This window comes from Oryzias latipes, chromosome 15 (assembly GCF_053564925.1).
Source record: "Oryzias latipes strain Hd-rR chromosome 15, Olatipes_Hd-rR_3.1".
NCBI classification, from domain to species: domain Eukaryota; kingdom Metazoa; phylum Chordata; class Actinopteri; order Beloniformes; family Adrianichthyidae; genus Oryzias; species Oryzias latipes.
In genome coordinates this window covers 12274626-12293489 of record NC_136251.1, presented here as the reverse complement: position 1 = coordinate 12293489, position 18864 = coordinate 12274626, and the positions used below count along the sequence as shown (strand labels likewise).

The following is an 18864-nucleotide window of genomic DNA, read 5'->3' as shown; positions in this document are numbered from 1 at the left end:
TTAAAATCATTTCATGTATTCAACGATTGTGAAAAACCATTTACATCATAATGAGCAGGCTCTGTGGCTTAGTTGGTTAAAGCGCCTGTCTAGTAAACAGGAGATCCTGGGTCCAAATCCCAGCAGTGCCTCTTAAGAAAAGTATCACATATGTACCAGCATATCAGACAATATTGAAGTCTGATAAGAACATTATTCTGGTAGAGGAAATTCCAATAATGGGAAATCCTTGATTATTTCTTATTATGTTTTTTCTTTTTTGCTTTCTTTCATTTTTAAAAAAAGATTAATAAGACATTACAAAAAACATTAGAAAACAGACAGATTTGCCTTAAAATGAACGTATACCAAAGATAAAAAATTTAAAATCATTTGATGTATTCAACGATTGTGAATAACCATTTACATCATAATTAACAGGCGCTGTGGCATAGTTGGTTAAAGCGCCTGTCTCGTAAACAGGAGATCCTGGGTTCAAATCCCAGCAGTGCCTCTTAAGAAAAGTATCACATATGCACCAGTATGTTGGTCCATATCAAAGTCTGATAAAAACATCATCCTGGTAGAGAAAAATTCCAATAATGGAAAATCATTAATTACTTTATTTTTATTTTTTGCTTACTTTAATTTTTTCAACAATATAAATAAGACATTCCAAAAAACATTAGAAAACAGGCAGATTTGCCTTAAAATGAACGTATACCAAAGATAAAAAATTTAAAATCATTTGATGTATTCAACGATTGTGAAAAACCATTTACATCATAATTAGCAGGCGCTGTGGCTTAGTTGGTTAAAGCGCCTGTCTAGTAAACAGGAGATCCTGGGTCCAAATCCCAGCAGTGCCTCATAAAAAAAGTATCACATAAATACCAGCACATCAGTCAATATTGAAATCTGATAAGAACATTATCCTGGTATAGAAAATTCCAATATTGGAAAATCAATGATTATTTCTAATTATTTTTTATTTTTTTTGCTTACTTTAATTTTTTCAAAAAGATTAATAAGACATTCCAAAAAACATTAGAAAACAGGCAGATTTACCTGAAAATGAACGTATACCAAAGAAAAAAAATGTAAAATCATTTGATGTATTCAACGATTGTGAAAAACCATTTACATCATAATTAGCAGGCGCTGTGGCTTAGTTGGTTAAAGCGCCTGTCTAGTAAACAGGATATCCTGGGTCCAAATCCCAGCAGTGCCTCTTAAGAAAAGTATCACATATGCGCCAGTATGTTGGTCCATATCAAAGTCTGATAAAAACATCATCCTGGTAGAGAAAATTCCAATAATGGAAAATCATTCATTATTTCTTTCTTTTTTTTTTTTTTTTGCTTACTTTAATTTTTTCTAACAGATTAGTAAGACATTCCAAAAAAACATTAGAAACTAGGCAGATTTACCTGAAAATGTACCTATACCAAAGAAAAAAACTTAAAATCATTTGATGTATTCAACGATTGTGAAAAACCATTTACAGTATAATTAGCAGGCGCTGTGGCTTAGTTGCCTGTCTAGTAAACAGGAGATCCTGGGTCCAAATCCCAGCAGTGCCTATTAAGAAAAGTATCACATATGCACCAGTATGTTGGTCCATATCAAAGTCTGATAAAAACATCATCCTGGTAGAGAAAATTCCAATATTGGAAAATCAATGATTATTTCTAATTATTTTTTTAATTTATTTTTTGCTTACATAAATTTTTTCAACAATATTAATAAGACATTCCAAAAAACATTAGAAAACAGGCAGATTTACCTTAAAATGAACGTATACCAAAGAAAAAAAATGTAAAATCATTTGATGTATTCAACGATTGTGAAAAACCATTTACATCATAATTAGCAGGCGCTGTGGCTTAGTAAAGCGCCTGTCTAGTAAACAGGAGATCCTGGGTCCAAATCCCAGCAGTGCCTCTTAAGAAAAGTATCACATATGCACCAGTATGTTGGTCCATATCAAAGTCTGATTAAAAACATCATCCTGGTAGAGAAAAATTCCAATAATGGAAAATCATTAATTACTTTATTTTTATTTTTTGCTTACTTTAATTTTTTCAACAATATTAATAAGACATTCCAAAAAACATTAGAAAACAGGCAGATTTGCCATAAAATGAACGTATACCAAAGATAAAAAATTTAAAATCATTTGATGTATTCAACGATTGTGAAAAACCATTTACATCATGATTAGCAGGCGCTGTGGCTTAGTTGGTTAAAGCGCCTGTCTAGTAAACAGGAGATCCTGGGTCCAAATCCCAGCAGTGCCTCATAAAAAAAGTATCACATAAATACCAGCACATCAGTCAATATTGAAGTCTGATAAGAACATTATCCTGGTATAGAAAATTCCAATATTGGAAAATCAATGATTATTTCTTATTTTTTATTTTTTTTGCTTACTTTAATTTTTTCAAAAAGATTGATAAGACATTCCAAAAAACATTAGAAAACAGGCAGATTTACCTTAAAATGAACGTATACCAAAGAAAAAAAATGTAAAATCATTTCATGTATTCAACGATTGTGAAAAACCATTTACATCATAATTAGCAGGCGCTGTGGCTTAGTTGGTTAAAGCGCCTGTCTAGTAAACAGGAGATCCTGGGTCCAAATCCCAGCAGTGCCTCTTAAAAAAATTATCACATATGCACCAGTATGTTGGTCCATATCAAAGTCTGATAAAAACATCATCCTGGTAGAAAAAATTCCAATAATGGAAAATCATTCATATATTTCTTTCTTTCTTTTTTTTTTTTTGCTTACTTTATTTTTTTCTAAAAGATTAGTAAGACATTCCAAAAAAACATTAGAAAACAGGCAGATTTACCTGAAAATGAACGTATACCAAAGAAAAAAAATGTAAAATCATTTGATGTATTCAACGATTGTGAAAAACCATTTACATCATAATTAGCAGGCGCTGTGGCTTAGTTGGTTAAAGCGCCTGTCTAGTAAACAGGAGATCCTGGGTCCAAATCCCAGCAGTGCCTCTTAAGAAAAGTATCACATATGCACCACTATGTTGGTCCATATCAAAGTCTGATAAAAACATCATCCTGGTAGAGAAAAATTCCAATAACAGAAAATCATTGATAACTTTATTTTTATTTTTTGCTTACTTTAATTTTTTCAACAATATTAATAAGACATTCCAAAAAACATTAGAAAACAGGCAGATTTGCCTTAAAATGAACCTATACCAAAGATAAAAAATTTAAAATCATTTGATGTATTCAACGATTGTGAAAAACAATTTACATCATAATTAGCAGGCGCTGTGGCTTAGTTGGTTAAAGCGCCTGTCTAGTAAACAGGAGATCCTGGGTCCAAATCCCAGCAGTGCCTCATAAAAAAAGTATCACATAAATACCAGCACATCAGTCAATATTGAAGTCTGATAAGAACCTTATCCTGGTATAGAAAGTTCCAATATTGGAAAATCAATGATTATTTCTTATTTATTTTTTTTTTTGCTTACTTTAATTTTTTCAAAAAGATTAATAAGACATTCCAAAAAACATTAGAAAACAGGCAAATTTACCTTAAAATGAACGTATACCAAAGAAAAAAAATGTAAAATCATTTCATGTATTCAACGATTGTGAAAAACCATTTACATAATAATTAGCAGGCGCTGTGGCTTAGTTGGTTAAAGCGCCTGTCTCGTAAACAGGAGATCCTGGGTCCAAATCCCAGCAGTGCCTCTTAAAAAAAAGTATCACATATGCACCAGTATGTTGGTCCATATCAAAGTCTGATAAAAACATCATCCTGGTAGAAAAAATTCCAATAATGGAAAATCATTCTTTCTTTCTTTTTTTTTTTTTGCTTACTTTATTTTTTTCTAAAAGATTAATAAAACATTCCAAAAAACAATAGAAAACAGGCAGATTTGCCTTAAAATGAACGTATACCACAGAAATTTTTTTAAAATAATTTGATGTATTCAACGATTGTGAAAAACCATTTACATCATAATTAGCAGGCGCTGTGGCTTAGTTGGTTAAAGCGCCTGTCTCGTAAACAGGAGATCCTGGGTCCAAATCCCAGCAGTGCCTCATAAAAAAAGTGTCACATATATACCAGCACATCAGTCAATATTGAAGTCTGATAAGAACATTATCCTGGTAGAGAAAATTCCAATAATGGAAAATCAATGATTCTTTCTTTTTTTTTTTTTTTTTTTGCTTACTTTAATTAAAAAAAAAAAGATTAATAAGACATTCCAAAAAACATTAGAAAACAGGCAGATTTACCTTAAAATGAACGTATACCAAAGAAAAAAACTTAAAATCATTTGATCTGTTCAATGATTGTGAAAGACCATTTACATCATAATTAGCAGGCGCTGTGGCTTAGTTGGTTAAAGCGCCTGTCTAGTAAACAGAAAATCCTGGGTCCAAATCCCAGCAGTGCCTCTTAAGAAAAGTATAACATATGCACCAGTATGTTGGTTCATATCAAAGTCTGATAAAAACATCATCCTGGTAGAGAAAATTCCAATAATGGAAAATCATTGATTATTTTATTTTTATTTTTTGTTTACTTTAATTTTTTCAAAAAGATTAATAAGACATTCCAAAAAACAATAGAAAACAGGCAGATTTGCCTGAAAATGAACGTATACCACAGAAATTTTTTTAAAATCATTTGATGTATTCAACGATTTTGAAAAACCATTTACATCACAATTATCAGGCGCTGTGGCTTAGTTGGTTAAAGCGCCTGTCTAGTAAACAGGAGATCCTGGGTCCAAATCCCAGCAGAGCCTCTTAAAAAAAGTATCACAAATGCACCAGTATGTTGGTCCATATCAAAGTCTGATAAAAACATCATCCTGGTAGAGAAAATTCCAATAATGGAAAATCCTTGATTATTTCTAATTATTTTTTTTATTTATTTTTTGCTTACTTTAATTTTTTTTAAAAGATTAATAAGACATTCCAAAAAAATATTAAAAAACAGGCAGTTTTATCTTAAAATGAACGTACACCAAAGAAAAAAACTTAAAATCATTTAATGTATTCAACGATTGTGAAAAACCATTTACATCACAATTAGCAGGCACTGTGGCTTAGTTGGTTAAAGCGCCTGTCTAGTAAACAGGAGATCCTGGGTCCAAATCCCAGCAGTGCCTCTTAAGAAAAGTATCACATATACACCAGTATGTTTGTCCATAACAGAGTCTGATAAAAACATCATCCTGGTAGAGAAAATTCCAATAATGGAAAATCATTGATAATTTCTAATTATTTTTATTTTTTATTTTTTGCTTACTTTAATTTTTTCAACAATATTAATAAGACATTCCAAAAAACATTAGAAAACAGGCAGATTTACCTTAAATGAACCTATACCAAAGAAAAAAAATTTAAAATCATTTGATGTATTCAACGATTGTGAAAAACCATTTACATCATAATTAGCAGGCGCTGTGGCTTAGATGGTTAAAGCGCCTGTCTAGTAAACAGGAGATTCTGGGTCCAAATCCCAGCAGTGCCTCTTAAAAAAAGTATCACATAAATACCAGCACATCAGTCAATATTGAAGTCTGATAAGAACATTATCCTGGTATAGAAAATTCCAATATTGGAAAATCAATGATTATTTCTTATTTTTTATTTTTTTTGCTTACTTTAATTTTTTCAAAAAGATTAATAAGACATTCCAAAAAACATTAAAAAAACAGGCAGATTTACCTTAAAATGAACGTATACCAAAGATAAAAAATTTAAAATCATTTGATGTATTCAACGATTGTGAAAAACCATTTACATCATAATTAGCAGGCGCTGTGGCTTAGTTGGTTAAAGCGCCTGTCTAGTAAACAGGAGATCCTGGGTCCAAATCCCAGCAGTGACTCTTAAGAAAAGTATCACATGTGCACCAGTATGTTGGTCCATATCAAAGTCTGATAAAAACATCATGCTGGTAGTGAAAAATTCCAATAATGGAAAATCCTTGATTATTTCTAATTATTTTTTTTATTTATTTTTTGCTTACTTTAATTTTTTCAAAAAAGGATTAATAAAACATTCCAAAAAACATTAGAAAACATGCAGATTTACCTTAAAATGAACCTATACCAAAGAAAAAAAAATTTAAAATCATTTGATGTATTCAACGATTGTGAAAAACCATTTACATCATAATTAGCAGGCGCTGTGGCTTAGATGGTTAAAGCGCCTGTCTAGTAAACAGGAGATCCTGGGTCCAAATCCCAGCAGTGCCTCTTAAGAAAAGTATCACATATGCACCACTATGTTGGTCCATATCAAAGTCTGATAAAAACATCATCCTGGTAGAGAAAAATTCCAATAACAGAAAATCATTGATAACTTTATTTTTATTTTTTGCTTACTTTAATTTTTTCAACAATATTAATAAGACATTCCAAAAAACATTAGAAAACAGGCAGATTTGCCTTAAAATGAACCTATACCAAAGATAAAAAATTTAAAATCATTTGATGTATTCAACGATTGTGAAAAACAATTTACATCATAATTAGCAGGCGCTGTGGCTTAGTTGGTTAAAGCGCCTGTCTAGTAAACAGAAGATCCTGGGTCCAAATCCCAGCAGTGCCTCATAAAAAAAGTATCACATAAATACCAGCACATCAGTCAATATTGAAGTCTGATAAGAACCTTATCCTGGTATAGAAAGTTCCAATATTGGAAAATCAATGATTATTTCTTATTTATTTTTTTTTTTGCTTACTTTAATTTTTTCAAAAAGATTAATAAGACATTCCAAAAAACATTAGAAAACAGGCAAATTTACCTTAAAATGAACGTATACCAAAGAAAAAAAATGTAAAATCATTTCATGTATTCAACGATTGTGAAAAACCATTTACATAATAATTAGCAGGCGCTGTGGCTTAGTTGGTTAAAGCGCCTGTCTCGTAAACAGGAGATCCTGGGTCCAAATCCCAGCAGTGCCTCTTAAAAAAAAGTATCACATATGCACCAGTATGTTGGTCCATATCAAAGTCTGATAAAAACATCATCCTGGTAGAAAAAATTCCAATAATGGAAAATCATTCTTTCTTTCTTTTTTTTTTTTGCTTACTTTATTTTTTTCTAAAAGATTAATAAAACATTCCAAAAAACAATAGAAAACAGGCAGATTTGCCTTAAAATGAACGTATACCACAGAAATTTTTTTAAAATCATTTGATGTATTCAACGATTGTGAAAAACCATTTACATCATAATTAGCAGGCGCTGTGGCTTAGTTGGTTAAAGCGCCTGTCTCGTAAACAGGAGATCCTGGGTCCAAATCCCAGCAGTGCCTCATAAAAAAAGTGTCACATATATACCAGCACATCAGTCAATATTGAAGTCTGATAAGAACATTATCCTGGTAGAGAAAATTCCAATAATGGAAAATCAATGATTCTTTCTTTTTTTTTTTTTTTTTTTGCTTACTTTAATTAAAAAAAAAAAGATTAATAAGACATTCCAAAAAACATTAGAAAACAGGCAGATTTACCTTAAAATGAACGTATACCAAAGAAAAAAACTTAAAATCATTTGATCTGTTCAATGATTGTGAAAGACCATTTACATCATAATTAGCAGGCGCTGTGGCTTAGTTGGTTAAAGCGCCTGTCTAGTAAACAGAAAATCCTGGGTCCAAATCCCAGCAGTGCCTCTTAAGAAAAGTATAACATATGCACCAGTATGTTGGTTCATATCAAAGTCTGATAAAAACATCATCCTGGTAGAGAAAATTCCAATAATGGAAAATCATTGATTATTTTATTTTTATTTTTTGTTTACTTTAATTTTTTCAAAAAGATTAATAAGACATTCCAAAAAACAATAGAAAACAGGCAGATTTGCCTGAAAATGAACGTATACCACAGAAATTTTTTTAAAATCATTTGATGTATTCAACGATTTTGAAAAACCATTTACATCACAATTATCAGGCGCTGTGGCTTAGTTGGTTAAAGCGCCTGTCTAGTAAACAGGAGATCCTGGGTCCAAATCCCAGCAGAGCCTCTTAAAAAAAGTATCACAAATGCACCAGTATGTTGGTCCATATCAAAGTCTGATAAAAACATCATCCTGGTAGAGAAAATTCCAATAATGGAAAATCCTTGATTATTTCTAATTATTTTTTTTATTTATTTTTTGCTTACTTTAATTTTTTTTAAAAGATTAATAAGACATTCCAAAAAAATATTAAAAAACAGGCAGTTTTATCTTAAAATGAACGTACACCAAAGAAAAAAACTTAAAATCATTTAATGTATTCAACGATTGTGAAAAACCATTTACATCACAATTAGCAGGCACTGTGGCTTAGTTGGTTAAAGCGCCTGTCTAGTAAACAGGAGATCCTGGGTCCAAATCCCAGCAGTGCCTCTTAAGAAAAGTATCACATATACACCAGTATGTTTGTCCATAACAGAGTCTGATAAAAACATCATCCTGGTAGAGAAAATTCCAATAATGGAAAATCATTGATAATTTCTAATTATTTTTATTTTTTATTTTTTGCTTACTTTAATTTTTTCAACAATATTAATAAGACATTCCAAAAAACATTAGAAAACAGGCAGATTTACCTTAAATGAACCTATACCAAAGAAAAAAAATTTAAAATCATTTGATGTATTCAACGATTGTGAAAAACCATTTACATCATAATTAGCAGGCGCTGTGGCTTAGATGGTTAAAGCGCCTGTCTAGTAAACAGGAGATTCTGGGTCCAAATCCCAGCAGTGCCTCTTAAAAAAAGTATCACATAAATACCAGCACATCAGTCAATATTGAAGTCTGATAAGAACATTATCCTGGTATAGAAAATTCCAATATTGGAAAATCAATGATTATTTCTTATTTTTTATTTTTTTTGCTTACTTTAATTTTTTCAAAAAGATTAATAAGACATTCCAAAAAACATTAAAAAAACAGGCAGATTTACCTTAAAATGAACGTATACCAAAGATAAAAAATTTAAAATCATTTGATGTATTCAACGATTGTGAAAAACCATTTACATCATAATTAGCAGGCGCTGTGGCTTAGTTGGTTAAAGCGCCTGTCTAGTAAACAGGAGATCCTGGGTCCAAATCCCAGCAGTGACTCTTAAGAAAAGTATCACATGTGCACCAGTATGTTGGTCCATATCAAAGTCTGATAAAAACATCATGCTGGTAGTGAAAAATTCCAATAATGGAAAATCCTTGATTATTTCTAATTATTTTTTTTATTTATTTTTTGCTTACTTTAATTTTTTCAAAAAAGGATTAATAAAACATTCCAAAAAACATTAGAAAACATGCAGATTTACCTTAAAATGAACCTATACCAAAGAAAAAAACTTAAAATCATTTCATGTATTCAACGATTGTGAAAAACCATTTACATCATAATGAGCAGGCTCTGTGGCTTAGTTGGTTAAAGCGCCTGTCTAGTAAACAGGAGATCCTGGGTCCAAATCCCAGCAGTGCCTCTTAAGAAAAGTATCACATATGTACCAGCATATCAGACAATATTGAAGTCTGATAAGAACATTATTCTGGTAGAGGAAATTCCAATAATGGGAAATCCTTGATTATTTCTTATTATGTTTTTTCTTTTTTGCTTTCTTTCATTTTTAAAAAAAGATTAATAAGACATTACAAAAAACATTAGAAAACAGACAGATTTGCCTTAAAATGAACGTATACCAAAGATAAAAAATTTAAAATCATTTGATGTATTCATCTATTGTGAATAACCATTTACATCATAATTAACAGGCGCTGTGGCATAGTTGGTTAAAGCGCCTGTCTCGTAAACAGGAGATCCTGGGTTCAAATCCCAGCAGTGCCTCTTAAGAAAAGTATCACATATGCACCAGTATGTTGGTCCATATCAAAGTCTGATAAAAACATCATCCTGGTAGAGAAAAATTCCAATAATGGAAAATCATTAATTACTTTATTTTTATTTTTTGCTTACTTTAATTTTTTCAACAATATAAATAAGACATTCCAAAAAACATTAGAAAACAGGCAGATTTGCCTTAAAATGAACGTATACCAAAGATAAAAAATTTAAAATCATTTGATGTATTCAACGATTGTGAAAAACCATTTACATCATAATTAGCAGGCGCTGTGGCTTAGTTGGTTAAAGCACCTGTCTAGTAAACAGGAGATCCTGGGTCCAAATCCCAGCAGTGCCTCATAAAAAAAGTATCACATAAATACCAGCACATCAGTCAATATTGAAGTCTGATAAGAACATTATCCTGGTATAGAAAATTCCAATATTGGAAATTCAATGATTATTTCTAATTATTTTTTATTTTTTTTGCTTACTTTAATTTTTTCAAAAAGATTAATAAGACATTCCAAAAAACATTAGAAAACAGGCAGATTTACCTTAAAATGAACGTATACCAAAGAAAAAAACTTAAAATCATTTGATGTATTCAACGATTGTGAAAAACCATTTACATCATAATTAGCAGGCGCTGTGGCTTAGTTGGTTAAAGCGCCTGTCTAGTAAACAGGATATCCTGGGTCCAAATCCCAGCAGTGCCTCTTAAGAAAAGTATCACATATGCGCCAGTATGTTGGTCCATATCAAAGTCTGATAAAAACATCATCCTGGTAGAGAAAATTCCAATAATGGAAAATCATTCATTATTTCTTTCTTTTTTTTTTTTTTTGCTTACTTTAATTTTTTCTAACAGATTAGTAAGACATTCCAAAAAAACATTAGAAACTAGGCAGATTTACCTGAAAATGTACCTATACCAAAGAAAAAAACTTAAAATCATTTGATGTATTCAACGATTGTGAAAAACCATTTACATCATAATTAGCAGGCGCTGTGGCTTAGTTGGTTAAAGTGCCTGTCTAGTAAACAGGAGATCCTGGGTCCAAATCCCAGCAGTGCCACTTAAAAAAAGTATCATATATGCACCAGTATGTTGGTCCATATCAAAGTCTGATAAAAACATCATCCTGGTAGAGAAAATTCCAATAATGGAAAATCATTGATTCTTTTATTTTTATTTTTTGCTTACTTTAATTTTTTCAAAAATATTAATAAGACATTCCAAAAAACATTAGAAAACAGGCAGATTTGCCTTAAAATGAACGCAAACCAAAGATAAAAAATTTAAAATCATTTGATGTATTCAACGATTGTGAAAAACCATTTACATCATAATTAGCAGGCACTGTGGCTTAGTTGGTTAAAGCGCCTGTCTCGTAAACAGGAGATCCTGGGTCCAAATCCCAGCAGTGCCTCTTAAGAAAAGTATCACATAAAAACCAGCACATCAGTCAATATTGAAGTCTGAAAAGAACATTATCCTGGTAGAGAAAATTCCAATAATGGAAAATCAATGATTATTTCTTATTTATTTTTTTTTTGCTTACTTTAATCTTTTCAAAAAGATTAATAAGACATTCCAAAAAACATTAGAAAACAGGCAGATTTACCTTAAAATGAACCTATACCAAAGAAAAAAACTTAAAATCATTTCATGTATTCAACGATTGTGAAAAACCATTTACATCACAATTAGCAGGCTCTGTGGCTTAGTTGGTTAAAGCTTCTGTCTAGTAAACAGGAGATCCTGGGTCCAAATCCCAGCAGTGCCTCTCACGAAAAGTATCACATTTGCACCAGTATGTTGGTCCATATCAAAGTGTGATTAAAAACATCATCCTGGTAGAGAAAATTCCAATAATGTAAAATCATTGATTAATTTATTTTTATTTTTTGCTTACTTTAATTTTTTCAAAAAGATTAATAAGACATTCCAAAAAACAATAGAAAACAGGCAGATTTGCCTTAAAATGAACGTATACCACAGAAAAAAAAATAAAATCATTTGATGTATTCAACGATTGTGAAAGACCATTTACATCATAATTAGCAGGCGCTGTGGCTTAGTTGGTTAAAGCGCCTGTCTAGTAAACAGGAGATCCTGGGTCCAAATCCCAGCAGTGCCTCATAAAAAAAGTATCACATAAATACCAGCACATCAGTCAATATTGAAGTCTGATAAGAACATTATCCTGGTATAGAAAATTCCAATATTGGAAAATCAATGATTATTTCTTATTTTTTATTTTTTTTGCTTACTTTAATTTTTTCAAAAAGATTAATAAGACATTCCAAAAAACATTAGAAAACAGGCAGATTTACCTTAAAATGAACGTATACCAAAGAAAAAAAATGTAAATCATTTGATGTATTCAACGATTGTGAAAAACCATTTACATCATAATTAGCAGGCGCTGTGGCTTAGTTGGTTAAAGCGCCTGTCTAGTAAACAGGAGATCCTGGGTCCAAATCCCAGCAGTGCCTCTTATGAAAAGTATCACATATGCACCAGTATGTTGGTCCATATCAAAGTCTGATAAAAACATCATCCTGGTAGAGAAAATTCCAATAATGGAAAATCATTGATAACTTTATTTTTATTTTTTGCTTACTTTAATTTTTTCAACAATATTAATAAGACATTCCAAAAAACATTAGAAAACAGACAGATTTGCCTTAAAATGAACGTATACCAAAGAAAAAAATTTAAAATCATATGATGTATTCAACGATTGTGAAAGACCATTTACATCACAATTAGCAGGCGCTGTGGCTTAGTTGGTTAAAGTGCCTGTCTAGTAAACAGGAGATCCTGGGTCCAAATCCCAGCAGTGCCTATTAAGAAAAGTATCACATATGCACCAGTATGTTCGTCCATATCAAAGTCTGATAAAAACATCATCCTGGTAGAGAAAATTCCAATATTGGAAAATCAATGATTATTTCTAATTATTTTTTTAATTTATTTTTTGCTTACTTAAATTTTTTCAACAATATTAATAAGACATTCCAAAAAACATTAGAAAACAGGCAGATTTACCTTAAAATGAACGTATACCAAAGAAAAAAAATGTAAAATCATTTCATGTATTCAACGATTGTGAAAAACCATTTACATCATAATTAGCAGGCGCTGTGGCTTAGTAAAGCGCCTGTCTAGTAAACAGGAGATCCTGGGTCCAAATCCCAGCAGTGCCTCTTAAGAAAAGTATCACATATGCACCAGTATGTTGGTCCATATCAAAGTCTGATTAAAAACATCATCCTGGTAGAGAAAAATTCCAATAATGGAATATCATTAATTACTTTATTTTTATTTTTTGCTTACTTTAATTTTTTCAACAATATTAATAAGACATTCCAAAAAACATTAGAAAACAGGCAGATTTGCCATAAAATGAACGTATACCAAAGATAAAAAATTTAAAATCATTTGATGTATTCAACGATTGTGAAAAACCATTTACATCATAATTAGCAGGCGCTGTGGCTTAGTTGGTTAAAGCGCCTGTCTAGTAAACAGGAGATCCTGGGTCCAAATCCCAGCAGTGCCTCATAAAAAAAGTGTCACATAAATACCAGCACATCAGTCAATATTGAAGTCTGATAAGAACATTATCCTGGTATAGAAAATTCCAATATTGGAAAATCAATGATTATTTCTTATTTTTTTTTTTTTTTGCTTACTTTAATTTTTTCAAAAAGATTGATAAGACATTCCAAAAAACATTAGAAAACAGGCAGATTTACCTTAAAATGAACGTATACCAAAGAAAAAAAATGTAAAATCATTTCATGTATTCAACGATTGTGAAAAACCATTTACATCATAATTAGCAGGCGCTGTGGCTTAGTTGGTTAAAGCGCCTGTCTAGTAAACAGGAGATCCTGGGTCCAAATCCCAGCAGTGCCTCTTAAAAAAAGTATCACATATGCACCAGTATGTTGGTCCATATCAAAGTCTGATAAAAACATCATCCTGGTAGAAAAAATTCCAATAATGGAAAATCATTCATATATTTCTTTCTTTCTTTTTTTTTTTTTTGCTTACTTTATTTTTTTCTAAAAGATTAGTAAGACATTCCAAAAAAACATTAGAAAACAGGCAGATTTACCTGAAAATGAACGTATACCAAAGAAAAAAAATGTAAAATCATTTGATGTATTCAACGATTGTGAAAAACCATTTACATCATAATTAGCAGGCGCTGTGGCTTAGTTGGTTAAAGCGCCTGTCTAGTAAACAGGAGATCCTGGGTCCAAATCCCAGCAGTGCCTCTTAAGAAAAGTATCACATATGCACCACTATGTTGGTCCATATCAAAGTCTGATAAAAACATCATCCTGGTAGAGAAAAATTCCAATAACAGAAAATCATTGATAACTTTATTTTTATTTTTTGCTTACTTTAATTTTTTCAACAATATTAATAAGACATTCCAAAAAACATTAGAAAACAGGCAGATTTGCCTTAAAATGAACCTATACCAAAGATAAAAAATTTAAAATCATTTGATGTATTCAACGATTGTGAAAAACAATTTACATCATAATTAGCAGGCGCTGTGGCTTAGTTGGTTAAAGCGCCTGTCTAGTAAACAGGAAATCCTGGGTCCAAATCCCAGCAGTGCCTCATAAAAAAAGTATCACATAAATACCAGCACATCAGTCAATATTGAAGTCTGATAAGAACCTTATCCTGGTATAGAAAGTTCCAATATTGGAAAATCAATGATTATTTCTTATTTTTTTTTTTTTTTGCTTACTTTAATTTTTTCAAAAAGATTAATAAGACATTCCAAAAAACATTAGAAAACAGGCAAATTTACCTTAAAATGAACGTATACCAAAGAAAAAAAATGTAAAATCATTTCATGTATTCAACGATTGTGAAAAACCATTTACATAATAATTAGCAGGCGCTGTGGCTTAGTTGGTTAAAGCGCCTGTCTCGTAAACAGGAGATCCTGGGTCCAAATCCCAGCAGTGCCTCTTAAAAAAAAGTATCACATATGCACCAGTATGTTGGTCCATATCAAAGTCTGATAAAAACATCATCCTGGTAGAAAAAATTCCAATAATGGAAAATCATTCTTTATTTCTTTCTTTCTTTTTTTTTTTTTGCTTACTTTATTTTTTTCTAAAAGATTAATAAAACATTCCAAAAAACAATAGAAAACAGGCAGATTTGCCTTAAAATGAACGTATACCACAGAAATTTTTTTAAAATCATTTGATGTATTCAACGATTGTGAAAAACCATTTACATCATAATTAGCAGGCGCTGTGGCTTAGTTGGTTAAAGCGCCTGTCTCGTAAACAGGAGATCCTGGGTCCAAATCCCAGCAGTGCCTCATAAAAAAAGTGTCACATATATACCAGCACATCAGTCAATATTGAATTCTGATAAGAACATTATCCTGGTAGAAAAAATTCCAATAATGGAAAATCAATGATTCTTTCTTTTTTTTTTTTTTTTTGCTTACTTTAATTAAAAAAAAAAAGATTAATAAGACATTCCAAAAAACATTAGAAAACAGGCAGATTTACCTTAAAATGAACGTATACCAAAGAAAAAAACTTAAAATCATTTGATCTGTTCAATGATTGTGAAAGACCATTTACATCATAATTAGCAGGCGCTGTGGCTTAGTTGGTTAAAGCGCCTGTCTAATAAACAGAAAATCCTGGGTCCAAATCCCAGCAGTGCCTCTTAAGAAAAGTATAACATATGCACCAGTATGTTGGTTCATATCAAAGTCTGATAAAAACATCATCCTGGTAGAGAAAATTCCAATAATGGAAAATCATTGATTATTTTATTTTTATTTTTTGTTTACTTTAATTTTTTCAAAAAGATTAATAAGACATTCCAAAAAACAATAGAAAACAGGCAGATTTGCCTGAAAATGAACGTATACCACAGAAATTTTTTTAAAATCATTTGATGTATTCAACGATTTTGAAAAACCATTTACATCACAATTATCAGGCGCTGTGGCTTAGTTGGTTAAAGCGCCTGTCTAGTAAACAGGAGATCCTGGGTCCAAATCCCAGCAGAGCCTCTTAAAAAAAGTATCACAAATGCACCAGTATGTTGGTCCATATCAAAGTCTGATAAAAACATCATCCTGGTAGAGAAAATTCCAATAATGGAAAATCCTTGATTATTTCTAATTATTTTTTTTATTTATTTTTTGCTTACTTTAATTTTTTTTAAAAGATTAATAAGACATTCCAAAAAAATATTAGAAAACAGGCAGTTTTATCTTAAAATGAACGTACACCAAAGAAAAAAACTTAAAATCATTTAATGTATTCAACGATTGTGAAAAACCATTTACATCACAATTAGCAGGCACTGTGGCTTAGTTGGTTAAAGCGCCTGTCTAGTAAACAGGAGATCCTGGGTCCAAATCCCAGCAGTGCCTCATAAAAAAAGTATCACATAAATACCAGCACATCAGTCAATATTGAAGTCTGATAAGAACATTATCCTGGTATAGAAAATTCCAATATTGGAAAATCAATGATTATTTCTTATTTTTTATTTTTTTTGCTTACTTTAATTTTTTCAAAAAGATTAATAAGACATTCCAAAAAACATTAGAAAACAGGCAGATTTACCTTAAAATGAACGTATACCAAAGAAAAAAAATGTAAATCATTTGATGTATTCAACGATTGTGAAAAACCATTTACATCATAATTAGCAGGCGCTGTGGCTTAGTTGGTTAAAGCGCCTGTCTAGTAAACAGGAGATCCTGGGTCCAAATCCCAGCAGTGCCTCTTAAGAAAAGTATCACATATGCACCACTATGTTGGTCCATATCAAAGTCTGATAAAAACATCATCCTGGTAGAGAAAAATTCCAATAACAGAAAATCATTGATAACTTTATTTTTATTTTTTGCTTACTTTAATTTTTTCAACAATATTAATAAGACATTCCAAAAAACATTAGAAAACAGACAGATTTGCCTTAAAATGAACGTATACCAAAGAAAAAAATTTAAAATCATATGATGTATTCAACGATTGTGAAAGACCATTTACATCACAATTAGCAGGCGCTGTGGCTTAGTTGGTTAAAGTGCCTGTCTAGTAAACAGGAGATCCTGGGTCCAAATCCCAGCAGTGCCTATTAAGAAAAGTATCACATATGCACCAGTATGTTGGTCCATATCAAAGTCTGATAAAAACATCATCCTGGTAGAGAAAATTCCAATATTGGAAAATCAATGATTATTTCTAATTATTTTTTTAATTTATTTTTTGCTTACTTAAATTTTTTCAACAATATTAATAAGACATTCCAAAAAACATTAGAAAACAGGCAGATTTACCTTAAAATGAACCTATACCAAAGAAAAAAAATGTAAAATCATTTGATGTATTCAACGATTGTGAAAAACCATTTACATCATAATTAGCAGGCGCTGTGGCTTAGTAAAGCGCCTGTCTAGTAAACAGGAGATCCTGGGTCCAAATCCCAGCAGTGCCTCTTAAGAAAAGTATCACATATGCACCAGTATGTTGGTCCATATCAAAGTCTGATTAAAAACATCATCCTGGTAGAGAAAAATTCCAATAATGGAAAATCATTAATTACTTTATTTTTATTTTTTGCTTACTTTAATTTTTTCAACAATATTAATAAGACATTCCAAAAAACATTAGAAAACAGGCAGATTTGCCATAAAATGAACGTATACCAAAGATAAAAAATTTAAAATCATTTGATGTATTCAACGATTGTGAAAAACCATTTACATCATAATTAGCAGGCGCTGTGGCTTAGTTGGTTAAAGCGCCTGTCTAGTAAACAGGAGATCCTGGGTCCAAATCCCAGCAGTGCCTCATAAAAAAAGTATCACATAAATACCAGCACATCAGTCAATATTGAAGTCTGATAAGAACATTATCCTGGTATAGAAAATTCCAATATTGGAAAATCAATGATTATTTCTTATTTTTTATTTTTTTTGCTTACTTTAATTTTTTCAAAAAGATTGATAAGACATTCCAAAAAACATTAGAAAACAGGCAGATTTACCTTAAAATGAACGTATACCAAAGAAAAAAAATGTAAAATCATTTCATGTATTCAACGATTGTGAAAAACCATTTACATCATAATTAGCAGGCGCTGTGGCTTAGTTGGTTAAAGCGCCTGTCTAGTAAACAGGAGATCCTGGGTCCAAATCCCAGCAGTGCCTCTTAAAAAAAGTATCACATATGCACCAGTATGTTGGTCCATATCAAAGTCTGATAAAAACATCATCCTGGTAGAAAAAATTCCAATAATGGAAAATCATTCATATATTTCTTTCTTTCTTTTTTTTTTTTTGCTTACTTTATTTTTTTCTAAAAGATTAGTAAGACATTCCAAAAAAACATTAGAAAACAGGCAGATTTACCTGAAAATGAACGTATACCAAAGAAAAAAAATGTAAAATCATTTGATGTATTCAACGATTGTGAAAAACCATTTACATCATAATTAGCAGGCGCTGTGGCTTAGTTGGTTAAAGCGCCTGTCTAGTAAACAGGAGATCCTGGGTCCAAATCCCAGCAGTGCCTCTTAAGAAAAGTATCACATATGCACCACTATGTTGGTCCATATCAAAGTCTGATAAAAACATCATCCTGGTAGAGAAAAATTCCAATAACAGAAAATCATTGATAACTTTATTTTTATTTTTTGCTTACTTTAATTTTTTCAACAATATTAATAAGACATTCCAAAAAACATTAGAAAACAGGCAGATTTGCCTTAAAATGAACCTATACCAAAGATAAAAAATTTAAAATCATTTGATGTATTCAACGATTGTGAAAAACAATTTACATCATAATTAGCAGGCGCTGTGGCTTAGTTGGTTAAAGCGCCTGTCTAGTAAACAGGAGATCCTGGGTCCAAATCCCAGCAGTGCCTCATAAAAAAAGTATCACATAAATACCAGCACATCAGTCAATATTGAAGTCTGATAAGAACCTTATC

At 31.0% G+C, this 18864-nt stretch overlaps 48 non-coding genes across 48 annotated transcripts; all 48 read left to right on the top strand.

Annotated features, from left to right (window-relative positions):
• Nucleotides 1-57: 57 nt before the first annotated feature.
• Nucleotides 58-131, top strand: trnat-agu (transfer RNA threonine (anticodon AGU)). Its single transcript has one exon. It is a non-coding gene; the product is annotated as a tRNA-Thr (tRNA).
• Nucleotides 132-419: 288 nt separating this feature from the next.
• On the top strand, nucleotides 420-493 carry trnat-cgu (transfer RNA threonine (anticodon CGU)). Its single transcript has one exon. It is a non-coding gene; the product is annotated as a tRNA-Thr (tRNA).
• A 281-nt stretch (nucleotides 494-774) lies between these two features.
• trnat-agu (transfer RNA threonine (anticodon AGU)) lies at nucleotides 775-848 on the top strand. The gene has a single exon. It is a non-coding gene; the product is annotated as a tRNA-Thr (tRNA).
• A 288-nt stretch (nucleotides 849-1136) lies between these two features.
• trnat-agu (transfer RNA threonine (anticodon AGU)) lies at nucleotides 1137-1210 on the top strand. The gene has a single exon. It is a non-coding gene; the product is annotated as a tRNA-Thr (tRNA).
• Nucleotides 1211-2205: 995 nt separating this feature from the next.
• On the top strand, nucleotides 2206-2279 carry trnat-agu (transfer RNA threonine (anticodon AGU)). Its single transcript has one exon. It is a non-coding gene; the product is annotated as a tRNA-Thr (tRNA).
• Nucleotides 2280-2564: 285 nt separating this feature from the next.
• On the top strand, nucleotides 2565-2638 carry trnat-agu (transfer RNA threonine (anticodon AGU)). Its single transcript has one exon. It is a non-coding gene; the product is annotated as a tRNA-Thr (tRNA).
• Nucleotides 2639-2928: 290 nt separating this feature from the next.
• On the top strand, nucleotides 2929-3002 carry trnat-agu (transfer RNA threonine (anticodon AGU)). The gene has a single exon. It is a non-coding gene; the product is annotated as a tRNA-Thr (tRNA).
• A 281-nt stretch (nucleotides 3003-3283) lies between these two features.
• trnat-agu (transfer RNA threonine (anticodon AGU)) lies at nucleotides 3284-3357 on the top strand. Its single transcript has one exon. It is a non-coding gene; the product is annotated as a tRNA-Thr (tRNA).
• Nucleotides 3358-3642: 285 nt separating this feature from the next.
• On the top strand, nucleotides 3643-3716 carry trnat-cgu (transfer RNA threonine (anticodon CGU)). The gene has a single exon. It is a non-coding gene; the product is annotated as a tRNA-Thr (tRNA).
• A 280-nt stretch (nucleotides 3717-3996) lies between these two features.
• trnat-cgu (transfer RNA threonine (anticodon CGU)) lies at nucleotides 3997-4070 on the top strand. The gene has a single exon. It is a non-coding gene; the product is annotated as a tRNA-Thr (tRNA).
• A 286-nt stretch (nucleotides 4071-4356) lies between these two features.
• trnat-agu (transfer RNA threonine (anticodon AGU)) lies at nucleotides 4357-4430 on the top strand. The gene has a single exon. It is a non-coding gene; the product is annotated as a tRNA-Thr (tRNA).
• Nucleotides 4431-4709: 279 nt separating this feature from the next.
• Nucleotides 4710-4783, top strand: trnat-agu (transfer RNA threonine (anticodon AGU)). Its single transcript has one exon. It is a non-coding gene; the product is annotated as a tRNA-Thr (tRNA).
• Nucleotides 4784-5075: 292 nt separating this feature from the next.
• On the top strand, nucleotides 5076-5149 carry trnat-agu (transfer RNA threonine (anticodon AGU)). The gene has a single exon. It is a non-coding gene; the product is annotated as a tRNA-Thr (tRNA).
• Nucleotides 5150-5440: 291 nt separating this feature from the next.
• On the top strand, nucleotides 5441-5514 carry trnat-agu (transfer RNA threonine (anticodon AGU)). Its single transcript has one exon. It is a non-coding gene; the product is annotated as a tRNA-Thr (tRNA).
• A 286-nt stretch (nucleotides 5515-5800) lies between these two features.
• trnat-agu (transfer RNA threonine (anticodon AGU)) lies at nucleotides 5801-5874 on the top strand. The gene has a single exon. It is a non-coding gene; the product is annotated as a tRNA-Thr (tRNA).
• Nucleotides 5875-6170: 296 nt separating this feature from the next.
• On the top strand, nucleotides 6171-6244 carry trnat-agu (transfer RNA threonine (anticodon AGU)). The gene has a single exon. It is a non-coding gene; the product is annotated as a tRNA-Thr (tRNA).
• Nucleotides 6245-6525: 281 nt separating this feature from the next.
• Nucleotides 6526-6599, top strand: trnat-agu (transfer RNA threonine (anticodon AGU)). Its single transcript has one exon. It is a non-coding gene; the product is annotated as a tRNA-Thr (tRNA).
• A 285-nt stretch (nucleotides 6600-6884) lies between these two features.
• trnat-cgu (transfer RNA threonine (anticodon CGU)) lies at nucleotides 6885-6958 on the top strand. The gene has a single exon. It is a non-coding gene; the product is annotated as a tRNA-Thr (tRNA).
• Nucleotides 6959-7237: 279 nt separating this feature from the next.
• On the top strand, nucleotides 7238-7311 carry trnat-cgu (transfer RNA threonine (anticodon CGU)). Its single transcript has one exon. It is a non-coding gene; the product is annotated as a tRNA-Thr (tRNA).
• Nucleotides 7312-7597: 286 nt separating this feature from the next.
• trnat-agu (transfer RNA threonine (anticodon AGU)) lies at nucleotides 7598-7671 on the top strand. The gene has a single exon. It is a non-coding gene; the product is annotated as a tRNA-Thr (tRNA).
• Nucleotides 7672-7950: 279 nt separating this feature from the next.
• trnat-agu (transfer RNA threonine (anticodon AGU)) lies at nucleotides 7951-8024 on the top strand. The gene has a single exon. It is a non-coding gene; the product is annotated as a tRNA-Thr (tRNA).
• A 292-nt stretch (nucleotides 8025-8316) lies between these two features.
• On the top strand, nucleotides 8317-8390 carry trnat-agu (transfer RNA threonine (anticodon AGU)). Its single transcript has one exon. It is a non-coding gene; the product is annotated as a tRNA-Thr (tRNA).
• A 291-nt stretch (nucleotides 8391-8681) lies between these two features.
• Nucleotides 8682-8755, top strand: trnat-agu (transfer RNA threonine (anticodon AGU)). Its single transcript has one exon. It is a non-coding gene; the product is annotated as a tRNA-Thr (tRNA).
• Nucleotides 8756-9041: 286 nt separating this feature from the next.
• trnat-agu (transfer RNA threonine (anticodon AGU)) lies at nucleotides 9042-9115 on the top strand. Its single transcript has one exon. It is a non-coding gene; the product is annotated as a tRNA-Thr (tRNA).
• Nucleotides 9116-9409: 294 nt separating this feature from the next.
• On the top strand, nucleotides 9410-9483 carry trnat-agu (transfer RNA threonine (anticodon AGU)). Its single transcript has one exon. It is a non-coding gene; the product is annotated as a tRNA-Thr (tRNA).
• A 288-nt stretch (nucleotides 9484-9771) lies between these two features.
• Nucleotides 9772-9845, top strand: trnat-cgu (transfer RNA threonine (anticodon CGU)). Its single transcript has one exon. It is a non-coding gene; the product is annotated as a tRNA-Thr (tRNA).
• Nucleotides 9846-10126: 281 nt separating this feature from the next.
• trnat-agu (transfer RNA threonine (anticodon AGU)) lies at nucleotides 10127-10200 on the top strand. Its single transcript has one exon. It is a non-coding gene; the product is annotated as a tRNA-Thr (tRNA).
• Nucleotides 10201-10487: 287 nt separating this feature from the next.
• On the top strand, nucleotides 10488-10561 carry trnat-agu (transfer RNA threonine (anticodon AGU)). The gene has a single exon. It is a non-coding gene; the product is annotated as a tRNA-Thr (tRNA).
• A 286-nt stretch (nucleotides 10562-10847) lies between these two features.
• Nucleotides 10848-10921, top strand: trnat-agu (transfer RNA threonine (anticodon AGU)). Its single transcript has one exon. It is a non-coding gene; the product is annotated as a tRNA-Thr (tRNA).
• A 280-nt stretch (nucleotides 10922-11201) lies between these two features.
• On the top strand, nucleotides 11202-11275 carry trnat-cgu (transfer RNA threonine (anticodon CGU)). The gene has a single exon. It is a non-coding gene; the product is annotated as a tRNA-Thr (tRNA).
• Nucleotides 11276-11558: 283 nt separating this feature from the next.
• On the top strand, nucleotides 11559-11632 carry trnat-agu (transfer RNA threonine (anticodon AGU)). Its single transcript has one exon. It is a non-coding gene; the product is annotated as a tRNA-Thr (tRNA).
• Nucleotides 11633-11912: 280 nt separating this feature from the next.
• trnat-agu (transfer RNA threonine (anticodon AGU)) lies at nucleotides 11913-11986 on the top strand. Its single transcript has one exon. It is a non-coding gene; the product is annotated as a tRNA-Thr (tRNA).
• Nucleotides 11987-12270: 284 nt separating this feature from the next.
• trnat-agu (transfer RNA threonine (anticodon AGU)) lies at nucleotides 12271-12344 on the top strand. The gene has a single exon. It is a non-coding gene; the product is annotated as a tRNA-Thr (tRNA).
• Nucleotides 12345-12623: 279 nt separating this feature from the next.
• On the top strand, nucleotides 12624-12697 carry trnat-agu (transfer RNA threonine (anticodon AGU)). The gene has a single exon. It is a non-coding gene; the product is annotated as a tRNA-Thr (tRNA).
• A 643-nt stretch (nucleotides 12698-13340) lies between these two features.
• Nucleotides 13341-13414, top strand: trnat-agu (transfer RNA threonine (anticodon AGU)). Its single transcript has one exon. It is a non-coding gene; the product is annotated as a tRNA-Thr (tRNA).
• Nucleotides 13415-13699: 285 nt separating this feature from the next.
• trnat-cgu (transfer RNA threonine (anticodon CGU)) lies at nucleotides 13700-13773 on the top strand. The gene has a single exon. It is a non-coding gene; the product is annotated as a tRNA-Thr (tRNA).
• Nucleotides 13774-14064: 291 nt separating this feature from the next.
• Nucleotides 14065-14138, top strand: trnat-cgu (transfer RNA threonine (anticodon CGU)). Its single transcript has one exon. It is a non-coding gene; the product is annotated as a tRNA-Thr (tRNA).
• A 281-nt stretch (nucleotides 14139-14419) lies between these two features.
• trnai-aau (transfer RNA isoleucine (anticodon AAU)) lies at nucleotides 14420-14493 on the top strand. Its single transcript has one exon. It is a non-coding gene; the product is annotated as a tRNA-Thr (tRNA).
• A 285-nt stretch (nucleotides 14494-14778) lies between these two features.
• On the top strand, nucleotides 14779-14852 carry trnat-cgu (transfer RNA threonine (anticodon CGU)). Its single transcript has one exon. It is a non-coding gene; the product is annotated as a tRNA-Thr (tRNA).
• A 288-nt stretch (nucleotides 14853-15140) lies between these two features.
• Nucleotides 15141-15214, top strand: trnat-cgu (transfer RNA threonine (anticodon CGU)). Its single transcript has one exon. It is a non-coding gene; the product is annotated as a tRNA-Thr (tRNA).
• A 637-nt stretch (nucleotides 15215-15851) lies between these two features.
• On the top strand, nucleotides 15852-15925 carry trnat-agu (transfer RNA threonine (anticodon AGU)). The gene has a single exon. It is a non-coding gene; the product is annotated as a tRNA-Thr (tRNA).
• A 292-nt stretch (nucleotides 15926-16217) lies between these two features.
• trnat-agu (transfer RNA threonine (anticodon AGU)) lies at nucleotides 16218-16291 on the top strand. The gene has a single exon. It is a non-coding gene; the product is annotated as a tRNA-Thr (tRNA).
• Nucleotides 16292-16575: 284 nt separating this feature from the next.
• trnat-agu (transfer RNA threonine (anticodon AGU)) lies at nucleotides 16576-16649 on the top strand. Its single transcript has one exon. It is a non-coding gene; the product is annotated as a tRNA-Thr (tRNA).
• A 280-nt stretch (nucleotides 16650-16929) lies between these two features.
• On the top strand, nucleotides 16930-17003 carry trnat-agu (transfer RNA threonine (anticodon AGU)). The gene has a single exon. It is a non-coding gene; the product is annotated as a tRNA-Thr (tRNA).
• A 643-nt stretch (nucleotides 17004-17646) lies between these two features.
• On the top strand, nucleotides 17647-17720 carry trnat-agu (transfer RNA threonine (anticodon AGU)). The gene has a single exon. It is a non-coding gene; the product is annotated as a tRNA-Thr (tRNA).
• A 285-nt stretch (nucleotides 17721-18005) lies between these two features.
• trnat-agu (transfer RNA threonine (anticodon AGU)) lies at nucleotides 18006-18079 on the top strand. Its single transcript has one exon. It is a non-coding gene; the product is annotated as a tRNA-Thr (tRNA).
• Nucleotides 18080-18369: 290 nt separating this feature from the next.
• Nucleotides 18370-18443, top strand: trnat-agu (transfer RNA threonine (anticodon AGU)). The gene has a single exon. It is a non-coding gene; the product is annotated as a tRNA-Thr (tRNA).
• A 281-nt stretch (nucleotides 18444-18724) lies between these two features.
• On the top strand, nucleotides 18725-18798 carry trnat-agu (transfer RNA threonine (anticodon AGU)). Its single transcript has one exon. It is a non-coding gene; the product is annotated as a tRNA-Thr (tRNA).
• Nucleotides 18799-18864: the final 66 nt, after the last annotated feature.